The sequence below is a fragment of the Daphnia magna genome, linkage group LG10, assembly GCF_020631705.1.
Source record: "Daphnia magna isolate NIES linkage group LG10, ASM2063170v1.1, whole genome shotgun sequence".
Lineage (NCBI taxonomy): Eukaryota > Metazoa > Arthropoda > Branchiopoda > Diplostraca > Daphniidae > Daphnia > Daphnia magna.
In genome coordinates this window covers 3,879,724-3,893,845 of record NC_059191.1, presented here as the reverse complement: position 1 = coordinate 3,893,845, position 14,122 = coordinate 3,879,724, and the positions used below count along the sequence as shown (strand labels likewise).

The following is a 14,122-nucleotide window of genomic DNA, read 5'->3' as shown; positions in this document are numbered from 1 at the left end:
CAAAGGGACTTCCATCCCATCGACAAACGGACTCCCGTGCCAGCGATGTTTGGACTTCTTTATTTTTTTTTGTAGAACTGTCGGCGACAAGTGACCTTCCATGCCATCGACAAATGGACTCCCAAGCAAGCGCATGGGTCCGGCTAGGAAAGTGAAACGAATTTACAGCAAAATGCTCAGGGGAAATTTTTTTTTTATCTTAATGAGTTTATTAGAGAGATTGAGTTTATTTTCTTTACAGTTATAGAGATCCTGCCAATTACTACGACTTCTACTGCCTCCTAGCGCTTCTTAAGAAAAATTATCAATTTAGATAATGAGTCGTGGTTTCTGATAGGTATTTTATTCAGCGATAGCTCACGATATAATAGGAAAGGTACACTCTCAGCTATCCCCAAGACCGGCAAGTGTTCAGTAAAGGGTCCCAAGATTCCCCGCCAGGTTCGCTAGTATAGGAGGCCCCTCGCCTCTCGGGGGTATAGTAAAAATTGGGGTTTTTCGTTCGTTATCTATAAAATTACCAATCAATCCAGATATTGATTTCATTTAAGCTTAATTTAATTCCCTATCCTTAAATACCTAATTCATCTAGATTAGGCAATTATTTATATATTAAATTTGTGATTGAAATTCACAATTTTTACAAATTTGCGCCTTTTGAAACATTGCCTATTTCATTATATTAAACATGTTTGTCTTCTCTCTAGTGCAGAATTCATTAGAAATAGAATTCTTCAATATTTATTAAATATATCCATTTTTAACAAAGGTGTAAGTTGCTGCACTAGAGAGAAGACAAACGTGTTTAATATAATGAAATAGGCAATGTCCCCATTGGCAGCCCTACCATTGCTTTACTTTTTTTATTTCCTTTTTTTCACATTTAAAAATGCACCAATCACCAATTCTGACTTTCTGCTTAGAAACCGAGCGAACAATTAACTGTCGACTTAAAAGAAAATTAGAGCTTTGAGTTACCCTTGTAAGACGATCATTACTTTGTTTGCGCACACCATTCTCACAGAACCATACAACAGTTAATTTTATATCACTTTTTGGCTTCCATCATCGCTGGTGAGTAAAACAAATGGACTAGATTCGATTAAATGGGTCGGGTCGCACAAAGGCCCAAATCGAGGACGACCGAAATTTTTATTACCGAGTTCGTTGCAATTAGAGACAATGTGACGCTTAAGAATCTCCCTATAGTCTTTAAAATCGGCATTACTGATAGAAGTAAGAACACTTGCATCAAAACTATCTACTTCGTCCAAAAAGTCATTTCCCTTATTTTCAATACTTTCACATTCCTCGTCAACATCAAGCTCATTGCTGAGTTCGTTTTGACGTACTGCCTGATTCATTTTCCAAGCTAACCGATTGTCTAAATTGAAACACTCGGCATCTGAAACAATGACTCCCATGCTAACCATGGTCGATTTAGAATCTTATTTGGCTCTTAAGATGGTCGCTTCTATTTCTTCAATGGACGGAAGAGATTTACAAAAATAACTCTCGCCGCTCCCCCCAAAGCGTTTAAGGTTTTTTTTCAATTCTGGGCAATCTAATACCATCTGATTTAGACGATGAAATTAATTGCAATTGAACATCAATTTTGCGACATCGATTGTACAGAAAATCTTGTAAAGTAAAAGTTAATTGACTACTGCCAACAGGAGTGAACGATCGTGCTGCTTTGAAATAGGATTCACAAGGCTGGCTTGAAAACAGCCATGGCATAAATAGTTCAGGGGTCCCGCTTTCTTGTAATCTTAAAATTAACATTACCAATGAATGAGCATTGATTTCGATGCACAAGTAAGCGTTCAGCGTGATGAAATGCTTCGTTAAAGGATATACGTCATCGCAGGACAACCAATAACGCCAGTATCTGAGACAAAATACACAGTACCACAGACGGTACACTCGTTCTAATGGCTCTAATTTCTTGTTTAGGAAACTGGAAGTAACTCTGTCCATAAGATTGAGATAAAACCGTGTCGCTTCCGACCCAGAGACAATACCCAACAATTCGGTTAACCGGGGATTACACAGACGAGTTACAGCATCATTATTCATCTTATCAATGAGTTCTAAATCTCCATCTCGCAATCCATGCTTGTCTTTGGTAACACCCATGTTTTTTATAAGATTTATAATATGAGCAGGACTGGCAATTTGTTAGCAAACGGTAAGATATTTTGGGTTTTCAAAAATCGCGTCACTGTACTAAAGGAAATACCTGGATGTGTGAAAGACATGGAAGCAGTTTCTGTCTGTCTCTGGGCTCCATCGAAACTGGAAAGATACATGAACGACGATGAGGCCTTGGTTGAAGTTTCACCTGAGGGTGTTTCAGCAGTCTGTTGTTGGAGAACATCTAAAATGAAAACATATTCATAATTCCAATTTTCAGATGGGAAAAAACAATTCATGAAGCAAATACGAGTAAATAGCATAACATAAACAAAATATGATGAATACAAAAATTACCTGATTCGATCATACATGTAGATACAGATGAATCCATGCTTACAGTAGTCTCTTGTTGGATGTTCTTTATGCTAGGATTATGCACTTCGACTATTACAAATTCCAACTGCTGTGGAATGGGAGTGTTCAGATCGTTTCCATTGCAAGCTGCAAGACGTATAAAGGTGTTACACAAATATTGAAGATTTCATGTCAGAATTTATACCTGAGTTTGGCCGGTCATCATCAGTAGAAGAAGTACCATTTTGAACAGTCAAGAAATTTCTCAGGTCTCCATCACTGGCACTTTTCGCAGAAATATTATTTGGTTTACTGAGATGTATCTGCTGGACATGCTTTGTATAATTAGAAATCTTCCAGTGTCCATTACTATCTCTCTGAGCTTTAATCTGACATTTACATATGGCAGAGTTCGACTGCTTCATCAAACAGGTGATAATATTTTATCTAATTGAAAACAAAGAAGACATGTTCTGAAGTTTTAGTCGGTTTCCCCAACGTAGGAGATATTCTTCTAATTCTTGGGATTCTTGGGAGTTTTTAGATATTCTTGGGATTATTAAGGATTTTTGAGGAATTCTTGGGATTCTTCGGGATTCTTGCCTACTTTTCCGAGGGTGTACGATGATTCTTACGAGTCGACAACCCCTCGGACAAACGTGTGGGCAGTAACAGTGTGAAAGGCAGACAGGCGATACAAATTATCCATCAGAACCAGTACTAAGTTTAGTATAGCGCAATCAGGCTTATTAAACAATCCAAGAATTTGTGAGATAGTAAACCAAAAAAGCATAACGTCAAAGACTCGAAGCCCACGAACATGCAACTACAGTAAACTAGGTACACTTTAATTTTTAGTAAGCGTCTCTAGAGGTAGCCTTGGCAAGCAAGATTACTCAAGAAAAACAACTAAAATCATTAACACCCACTGATTGTCGCAGGCAAAAACCGACGAAAATCGTCAACTAAGCGTACCTTTGCGGAAACCGTACCCTGATAACGATTTTTGATAGTTTTTTTTTTGAATGAAAACTGTTAACCAGAGATTACCTTTGCGAATATCACAAACCCCACTCGATGTTCGTTACCCCTAACCGACGAAAACCGTAACAATAAAATTAACAGTGCGTTAACATATTTTGGTAATATATTTGTCACATACTATATAAACGAGGATATCATAGGGTTCCTGTACGTGGTCCCGCTCTACAACGAAACGAATCTTTCCACATAAAAATTCAACAAAGGTTATGTAACTTAAAACCCCGAAGCCATTGTATTGTAGATTTATGCTTACAATCTTTATATTTCTGTTGAGGGAAATTTAGATTTTTACATGTTGTAACGTCGCTTACGTTGAGTGGCACCGAGCCCGCTTTTACATTTATGTAGGCCTACCATTCAACTTGACCATTTAAAAAGTCGTGTTTTACTAGAAGTTGAATTGATACCTGTATCGTATTATCTGATATTTTCCCCGAATCCCCTATTCTACTTTAGCAATTTATCCTAAACAGGGTGAATAAGTGATGCAACACTTTTCAGTCAGTTTAGGTTTCAGAAAATTACAAAAGAATGGTAATAAACAAAATGCTAGTTTTTCCCAGTAAATCGATTGTAAGCCGATATTCCTAATAATCATTAAAGAGTTGCAAGTAAGAAAAATACGTGGATATTTTTTATTGTGGTGGAATTAACAGAGAATAAATTGTGCAAAACGTTAAAGGCCTCGTCATTTGGTCTTGCTTTTGTAACAGAATTTCTATTCTGCAAGCATGGCTCCCTCACTTTATCTCCCCCACATTCCTCGTCACACAGCCTCCACTTGAACCTACCATAAGACTGCAAGCAGCAACAAAATAGACCTTTTTCCCATCGACTCCCCAAAAGACACCTGCACCGCCTGAAGACATATTCTTACATCAGCCGACTAACACGGAAGCACCCTCGTCTAGCCGGAAACTCCCCGAACATCTTCTTACCTGTTCCCACGCCTAGAATATTCATGCACCTGCACCGCACGCGCCAGAACATTCTACCCTTTTTAGATTAAGATCACAATGCATAAATAACCGTAGATATAGAAATATTTTTACTGATTATTCACTTAAACCCTACTTAAGTGACCTGTCCGAACTGTCACCACAGTTCGAGGGTGGCTTTAACACAGGACTATTAAATACTAATTTATACCTCAAACTCCCTATATTACCCTTTACCCTCCCTAAAATTCGACTTAAGTGAGTTTACAGAACTGTCAACTCGAGTCGGGGGGGGGGGGCTTTTGCACGGAGCCTTCTTTCCCTATTGTTTTCTTTATTCAGGTCACGGCCGCATCTTTTCCATATAAAAGGCCGTGACTTTCCTCTCATAGTATAGTTCTGTTTGTTCTGACAGTTCCGTTAGCTAGCACAGCTCCCTTCGAGCTCTGCGACTTAACAGCTCTGTTCAAAGTACCAGTTTAGTTCAGTTAACTTAATTCGGTGAACCAGGTATTCCATCTCCCATCGTTCAACTGTTCCTAATTGGTATGTCACACCTCATTTAACTTATAATTGTAGACTTAGACTTAGTAAACAATACATTTGCATTGTGGATCAGCCGTCTCCTTTTTATTTATTTAAATCGGTTTTAATTTAATTATTCCATAAGGGGAAGAATGAGTAAATCCATGATCCCTTTACATCTGGTGGCAGCGGTATTGAACTTATCCACAATGTCATTGTATACGGGTGCTAAGCCTAAAATTGTTAGTAATTCAATAGAGTACTGTCCGTCACGGATCTGAACCCTTTTCGCCCACCTTTGATAATCTTACTTCTGTACCTGTCGCTAAAGTAAATCTTGATGTATCTGAACCATCTCCTCACCAAAAGAGATCTACTCGTTCAACTGTTAGCCTTAAAACAGCTAAGTTATTACAGCATGGGTTAAAAAATTATAAAACTATTATGAAACCAAAATCTTTTAAGTGGGAAGATATTAAGACATCTTTTAGTAATAGTCCTTCACTTCTTGCTTGCACTATTGACTGGCTTCGGCAGTCCCCATCTACTTCAGATTTTGAAAGTGACAGTGAAAAACTGTCACGCGTTTTATTACAGGGCTCTTCTCCACAACTCCCCTTCTCCCTTCCTGTAGTTAATGACCCTAAGATAACCTTTATAATTCAACCGACAGCCACTGAAATAAATAAAGTTACATTCCGGAACCTTTACCCTAGCCTAATTCTAGCAACTTTAATTTTGACAGCACTTTACTTAGCTCATTAAATGAACATCAACGCGTCGATACTACAGATATATGTGAAGCACGCGCCGTTATTAACCCACCCTGTCAATTACCAACCGCATTCCCCATTACCTGTAGAACATTTACGGCTAGCCCTATTTGCACTCAAGAAAGCCTTACAATCCAAGCAAATTTTACCGGTTCACGAACAAAATTATCCGATAGCGCGATTTAAAAAATCAGCCATTATCCCCAACTATCAGACCCGAAACCGTTAAAACCATTGCCCAACCTATTGCCGTTTCTAGAAGAAATTAATTCCCTTCTAAATCAACCGTTAGACCATACACGCCCCTTACGGCCGTTGCATCAATTATCAAAATCTTTGTCGATCGCTTGACGGACTACACGGAGCACACATTAAAAAATCAGACAGTGACCCTCAAATTTTTGAACGAAGCCAATCGTTACACTCACTTCATCAAGACGCTGACTCCAGCGAAGACTCAGAGCAGCAGGAAGAAACAGCATCCAATTCCTCACGGCATTCTCCATCACCTATCCTTGGGCCTCGTAGAAAAAATTTGCACAGCTCACTCAACGACATTCATCTACGATTTTCTTCAACTCCCATCCCTATTACGGCGCCTAGTCAACCTTGCAGCCGTTCCAGACCTAACCCACCAACTAGTTTTAAATCTCCTCTCACACCTGGAAAACCTAGCGGATCTTCCGGAAGCAATACTAAACACGGTACAATTCACGGCACAGCAGCTAAAAGTCTCGATCCGACAACACAGTGCAAGTCAAAGCAGCTGCGAAAGCCTCAGCCCCATTCTCACAGCACAGCAGGCATACACACAACCACCCTCTGGCGGAGTAAAATCCAAACAAACTACAGATAAACGAGACAGTCAGCAAATTCCACACAACACCACATACACCACCAAGCGGAGACTTAACGCAACTTCAATCAAAACAAAGCAGCCAGTGCCACCCGTCGCGCAATCGACGCCAACAGAAAACAACAAGCAATTCCACAGAAAACAAACAATAAAAATGGATCCACTTCAGTATTCATTGGTGACAAATGTCATCCCTATAATAGGAGATCTGCAAGAATTACAAAAAGGACAACGCGCGCAAACTATGCTCATCCAACTGCAAAATTTTACGGGAGGACCATCAACTCGTTTCGATCGCTGGATTAAACTATTCGAAAATATTGTCGCTATGTCCAACTGGAAAGAAAAAGAAAAAATTAATATGTTGGTGACCAAAATGGCCAGCTCTGCTTATGATATTCTACAAAATATCCTAGAAAGCGTCACTCAAGATTATAAAGAAGTAATAGGTACAAGAACGTTTCCATGGAAACGAAAATCAAAACTTTTTCCAAACCCAACTTGAAGAAGTAAAACGACATCCAGGCGAAGCTATTCTTGACTATGGTTTCCGCCTCAAAAATATTTTAGAACATGGATACCCCAAGGGGGAAGATGAAACAAAAACTGATGAAACAACACGACTCCAAATGCTGTGTCAAAAATTTCTTCAAGGATTAGACAAAACTCATAGAAACAAAGTCCGCTACAAACCTTTCACTACATACGAAGCCTTAGTTGCCGAAATCAATAAATACGCTCTATGTCTGGATGGAGAAAAAGAAGGAAAAGACAAAAGAGAATTTATAAACGCAGTAGAAAACAACTCCACCAGTATTAAAATATTAAAAGCCATAGAGAAACTACCTGAAACCATAAATACCCTCGCGACAGGTACCAGGTATCCCCAAAAGGTCCCTGAAAAAGATGGAAACCCCCAGAGACCTGCTAGCGCAGACTAGGTAGAAAGATTGGAAAAAGCAATGACTCGATTGATAGAAAACAGTGATCGTAATAGAACCAGATTTTCCAATAATAGACAAGCAAATTCATACCAAACAAGCAATGGTTAAAATCAATACAGAAAAAATTACAATACTCCACAAAATTACAATACTCCACCTCCCCATTTTGTGAGCAACCTTCCAAACAGGTACCCGATTAATAACCCTCCACTGCTACCCTTCTTCACATCTCAATATTCCCCACGCTCAGACCTGTCATGCTTGTGGCATGAAAGGCCGCGTAAAAAGGGATTGTAGAAACAATCGAGAACAAAATACAGATATGCGACAGCCCCTCAAATGCTATTCTTGTCAGCAGATAGGACATAGAGCGAATGAATGCATCCATAGACAAATGCAGCAAAAGCCTAATATTCCGGATCCATCTCATGGACAGGGAAACGCTTAGGTACCAACTGCAGCTTTGGGTCAGTTGGTAGTCAAACCTCTTTTTATGGAAAAACCCGGCAGATTTCTCACATTAAAATTATTCAAAATAGTTCAGCACCCCGTATTTCTTTTTTGATTCATAAGATTCAATTTGATGCGCTGTTTGATACAGGCGCTCCAAGTAGCCTTTTACACGAAAAAGTTTATAGATTATTACCGTCGGAAATGCAACTGGCCAGTGCTGAGACCGACACAGATTTATTTGACGTACAGAATAGAAAATTACAGACCATAGGGAAGGTAAAGCTACCTGTCCAATATGGAGAATATATACTTGAACAAGAATTTGTTATTACAAGCGGAATTTCTGAAGCATGCATTTCTGAAGCATTAAGTTGCTTTTAAACATGAGTTCGTACTATGTGGGTGAACTAAGACTATTTTTTTGACGAGAGACAAAGCAGGAAGAGCACCTCTTTATTCAAGCAATAATTTAATGACCTAAGTCAAAAAGATGACGACGTTTCCATCGACTTGCATGGTCATTAAAGCCAGAATGAGTAGGTCACAATATCAATTGCTTCCTGGCTTTCCGTTTCTGTTTACTCCTAGCAAAGAGCTTCCGGAGGGAATTACAGTAGATCAATTTTTAGGCGAGACAAATGATAAAGGGGAATACAATTTGCTGATTCGTTATATTTCAAGTAAACTCATTAATTTACCGCGTGGAATTTTATTGGGCAATGTCGAAACAGCTTGTCAGTTAATTGGAAAAATTGACGTAAAAGATGAAAATGACACAATGCCAAATGAAGAACAAGCAGAAATCGACACTTACATGTCTAACGTAGAATTTCAATATAAAAAACCTTTAATTAAATTATTAAACGATTTCAAAGACATTTTCGCTTCAACAGATTCTCAATTAGGATATAGAGGGGTTCGAGGTTGCCATCTTGGATAGTTATTTCTCCCAGTTTGGTGCAACCTCAAACAAAAAGGCATTGTTAATTTTAGATAAATAGTGCCAGCCAACTGTCAGTTTACAGATTGATATAAGTAAATTCATTATTAATAATGACAAGCGTTGTAAGTTTTACATTGGCATCGACTCCTATGAAAAATTAATTGCCTTATTTGACTTCATCGAACAATCTGCTCCGAAACCACATCCACTAGAAGTCCTTACGCATTTCCAACAGTTTGTCCTAACCCTAGTAAAATTACGTTTAAATCTCAGGCTTGAAGATCTTGGACATCGATTTAACATAGCAAAGTCTACCGTCTCTAAATATGTGCACATTTGGGTCACAGGCATGTATCAAGTATTCGTACCAACATTTCTATTTTGGCCGGGGGAACGAGAAGTAAAAGCTACACTTCCGATGGTTTTTCGTGAACATTTTGAGCGCTGCATCTCAATTATTGATTGCTTTGAAATCTAGTTAGAGAGTCTCGCACACTCTCTAAAGTAAGAATTCATGCGGAAAGGGTGATTGGCACATTAAAACAACGTTTTTCAATTTTGAGTGGACCGTTACATCATGAAATGTTTTTCACGGACGAGGATGAAATATGTTTCGTAGATAAAATAGTGAAAGTGGCCAGTGCGTTAAATAATTATAATTTCAGTATTGACTTGCACCAATAAAAGAATATTCCTTTGAAATGACGAAACCACAATCGGAATATTTAAACGGTGAATAGTGTCCTTCATCACTAAGCTTCTTCAGAAATGACTCTCTTGCAATTTGCTCGTTGTAAACTAACTTGGCATTATTGTAATGTAAGTAATCATTATTGTAACTAACTTGGCATTGTAAACTACACCCATTACAAAAATTGTTCACTTTCATTAGTTTCCCACCAAAAATACTAAAATTGCCAATGCTTTTTTGTTTGAGGCTGCACCAAACTGGGAGAAATAACTATCCAAGATGGCAACCTCGAACCACTCTATACCGTTTAATTAAGCATAGTATAGACACCCAAGGAAGAGGCCCTATCAGACTTAGACCCTATCGAGCAGCAAGGAAGCATCAGGAAGAGTTAAGAAGACAAATTAAGGAGATGTTGGATAAAGACATCGCCGAGTTATCTACCTCTCCCTGGGCGTCACCTGTTGTACTCGTGGAAAATAAAGACGGAAGTTTACGATTTTACGTAGACTATCGTAAATTAAACAGCGTCACGGTAAAAAATTCATTCCCTTTACCAAGAAATGATACCACTCTCGATCAACTACAGGGAAAAAAGTTTTTTACGACTCTTGACCTAGCATCTGGCTACTGGCAGATAGAACTAGAAGATTCAGCTAAAGAAAAAACGGCATTTATCGTAGAAAATAATTTATACTAATTTAAAAGAATGGTTTTTGGATTGTGGAACGCTTCGGCAACATTTCAAAGAACAATGAATTACGTTCTAAGAGACGTCTTAGGAAAGAAAGCATTAGTTTATTTGGATGATGTCATAATTTTTTCAGACACATTCGAAGCCCATTTAGAAGACATACGCAAAGTATTCGCAAAGTAATCGCTAACCTTAGACTTAAGCTCAAAAAATGCCAGTTTATTAAACATTCAGTAAATTATTTAGTCCATATCATTTCTAAAGAAGGCATCGCACCAGATCCCGCAAAAATTGATAAAATTCTTAATTATACAGTTCCTCAGTCAGCTGACGACATCATATCTTTTTTGGGACTAGCAGAATACTATAGACGTTTTATTAAAGGATTGGGTTTGATTGCCCAGCCACTAACAAAGAAAACTCATAAATTAGCTTTAAAAGAACCTTTCGTTTGGACTGACGAAGATCAGGTAGCTTTTGAGAACCTCCTAACATGCCTTACAACTAAGCCTATTCTGGCATATCCCGACTTTAGAAAGCAATTTTTTCTTTTTACTGACGCATGTAATTATGGAATTGGGGCGATATTGTCTCAAATTCAAGACGGGAATGAAGTAGTCATTGCGTATGCCAGTAGACAGCTCAGATAACCAGAATTAAATTACGTTACCGTAGAAAAAGAAGCCCTCGCAGTGATCTTTGCCATAAAATCTTTCACTACCTTCTTGACGAACCTTTTTTCTTCATCAGCGACCATAGCCCTCTTCAATGGCTACAAAATCAAAAAGATAATAATGGAAGGCTAGGTTGGTGGGCAATACAGCTAGCAAGTACAAATTCTAGAATACAATACAAGCCAGGGAGAGTACATCAAAACGCAGACTGTTTATCTCGGATAAAAGTCACGGTCATTCAAGAAGAAGGCAAATAAAAAAGAAATAATAATAATAATAATAATAATAATAATAATAATAACAATAATAACAATAAAATAAATAAATAAAAAATAATATATAAATATATATGTATATACAGTCATGCTTGCAAGTTTCTTTAGCAGGCAAATGGGTCTATATCCTTTCATTTTGTTTGGACGGAATGGATACTATGGTGCCTACCATACCCTCGTTTTCTTTCCATTCTTCTCTTCCTCTACGTTTCAGTCAATTTTCCTACTTTTAATTTTGCACTTTTTTCGCGGGTTGCAAAGAAAGAGAAATAGGAATAGCATAAAGGGGTACGGTAGGCACCAAACTATCCCCTCCATCAAAAAGAAATAGAAGGATATAGACCCATTTGCCTGCTAAAGAAACTTCCACGCATGACTGTATATATACAAAAACGAACCCGTACAAACTAGGAAAAAACTTTACTTTTCCTTTCAGACTTGAAAACCACACTAACTGACACCTAGCGGTCAAATTTTTCAACCTAAAATATAAAATAAAATAAAATATATATATATATATTAAAACCACAGTAAAACAATCCCCCCCCCCAAAAAAAAAAACCTTTCATGGTAACACTCTCATTCAACCGCTAAACCGAAACGCTAAAATTCAAGAAAGAAATAAACAATTAAAATATACAAAAAAAAAATATATATATGTAACAGTAAATTCCACCAACGTTAACCAAACGAACACCACCATTTTGGACGTAATATATCTTAAACACTCACACTCTCAATAAATAACTGAAACATTATAAATAAAAGAAATCTCCGCAGAGAACACATACACAAACTATACCTATCACAATTCCCTAATAGTCGCAACATTCTTGTCCCTACCAACACAAACATGGCGAATAGAAGCCAAACGAAAGCAGACAGAAGCAAGACAGCTCCAACGTTGCCAAGTTAATTTTCATTTTTCCAATTTTAATTTTTTTGTCCATAATTAGTATTTTCCCTGACTAAATACATAAAATTATTCCCAAATTATATTATTTAAGAAAAAAAATTTAATCCTTAAGAAAAAGCACAAATAAAATTAAAATAACTAAATTTAATAAAAAAAAGTATGTCCCTATTTTTCTTCCAAAAACATCACGCACACCCCATCTAGCGGTCATTTTAACACCCACATTTTACACAACTTCACTATATTTACAAACTCCACTATTCTTCCCTTCATCACTCATAACATGTTTTTCCCCCAACCAAGTTTTTTACTCATATTAATTGAATCACGCGTGGTTAAGTGATATAAAAAAAAAGTTCCAATTTATTTCTGCATTTTTCCATTCAAACTACACATCCACGACACCTAGCGGTTGACCCAGCATCTTTATGTACACTATTTCCCTTTCACTTACTGTCATTTTTCCCCACTCCTTCGAGAAATTGTACACCAAAACAAACAAAAAACAAAAAAGAAACATATAGATACAAAACAGAAACAAAAAACAAAAAAAACTAAAACTAAACAAAATAAAACAAAACAAAACAAAAAAATTAACAAAACAAAAGAAAAAACAAAAGAAAAAAATCATTATAAATTTTCTGAAAATATGAATTACTTTCCATTCCTACATTGTATCCTTCTTTCTAACTCATTTTTCATATCTCCCACCAAATCCGTCTTCCTAGAAATTTCTTATGACAGATAGTATTTCATCGAACAAATACAACCATGTAGTCCGCAACATCAAACTTATTCGAGTTTATCTTCAGAAAATGTTGCTGTACTTCATGCTAACAACAATATATGGCACCACTGCATTGGCATTCGAGACTATAATCAGCAACTGCGATAATCCAGCAGCAAGAGAACATTTACGAAAGAATGACGAGAATTGCCCGTCATTGCTGAAACCAACGCAAAAAGAAGTCGATTACATGCTATGGACAAACAGAAAAGCTGGAATTAAAATTCCAAGCGCCAATCTGCGGAAGATGGATGAAAATCAACTACATCACGACAGGTTTCTTCGGTCAACAAATAATCGTTCCCGAAACAGTTGCGCTGGAAACATCATTAACTGAATGCACAATTATGGCTAAAACAAAACGATGCAACGACGTTCAAATGAACTTAACCGACGACAAATGGACCTACACACCAGACCCATCCACAATCGGAAGCTGGTTCTCAACCGTCTCCCCTTATGTAATTAATTGCATGATGGAAGAAACTAGACTCATTCGAGAAGGAGAAGATGACATCATCGAAACTCCTCTTGGAAAAGCAAAGGTTTCAGACGGAATTCATACACACAATCATCTCACGATTATCTGGGATACCACAGTAGCTACTGCATTCGACAACACTCCCAGACTTGTCAGCAGCGGAGAAGGCATTCTCATCAAAACATCGACTCCAGGAACATTTCGCCTCGAAGACGAGAAACAGCAGTTGGCATTTCATATTAAACCAGAAGGTAGATGCCTCACAACTGCCTGTCGCCATAAAAACGAATCATTTACAGTTATTGGAGATGAACACCTGTTCATCTCAATCCCCCACCTCGACGACGACAGCGAAAAGTTCGACTACGAACCTCCTCAACGAGAAACGACCACTTTATCAAACACTAGTAAAAATAACACAGTAACTGCCCTGGAACAAATACTCAACACTCAAGTCGGTTTGGCCGCACACGTAGAGTTTGTACGCGACAAACTGACTGAACAAGAAAATGATATTATGAGAATCGTGAGGAACACTCAATGCGAATTAGTTCGGACTAAAAGAGCTCTTGCAACCTCATCTGCTCAATACGACGGATGGCTAGCAGCCAGCATTCTACAACTTCCCGAATGTA

At 37.7% G+C, this 14,122-nt stretch overlaps 1 long non-coding RNA gene across 1 annotated transcript; it reads right to left on the bottom strand.

The window, feature by feature from the left end:
- Positions 1 to 775: 775 nt before the first annotated feature.
- LOC116922325 lies at positions 776 to 11,356 on the bottom strand. Its single transcript, XR_006651905.1, has 3 exons — positions 2,699 to 11,356; positions 2,494 to 2,640; positions 776 to 2,380 (listed from the first exon to the last, which is right to left on the bottom strand). It is a non-coding gene; the product is annotated as an uncharacterized LOC116922325 (long non-coding RNA).
- Positions 11,357 to 14,122: the final 2,766 nt, after the last annotated feature.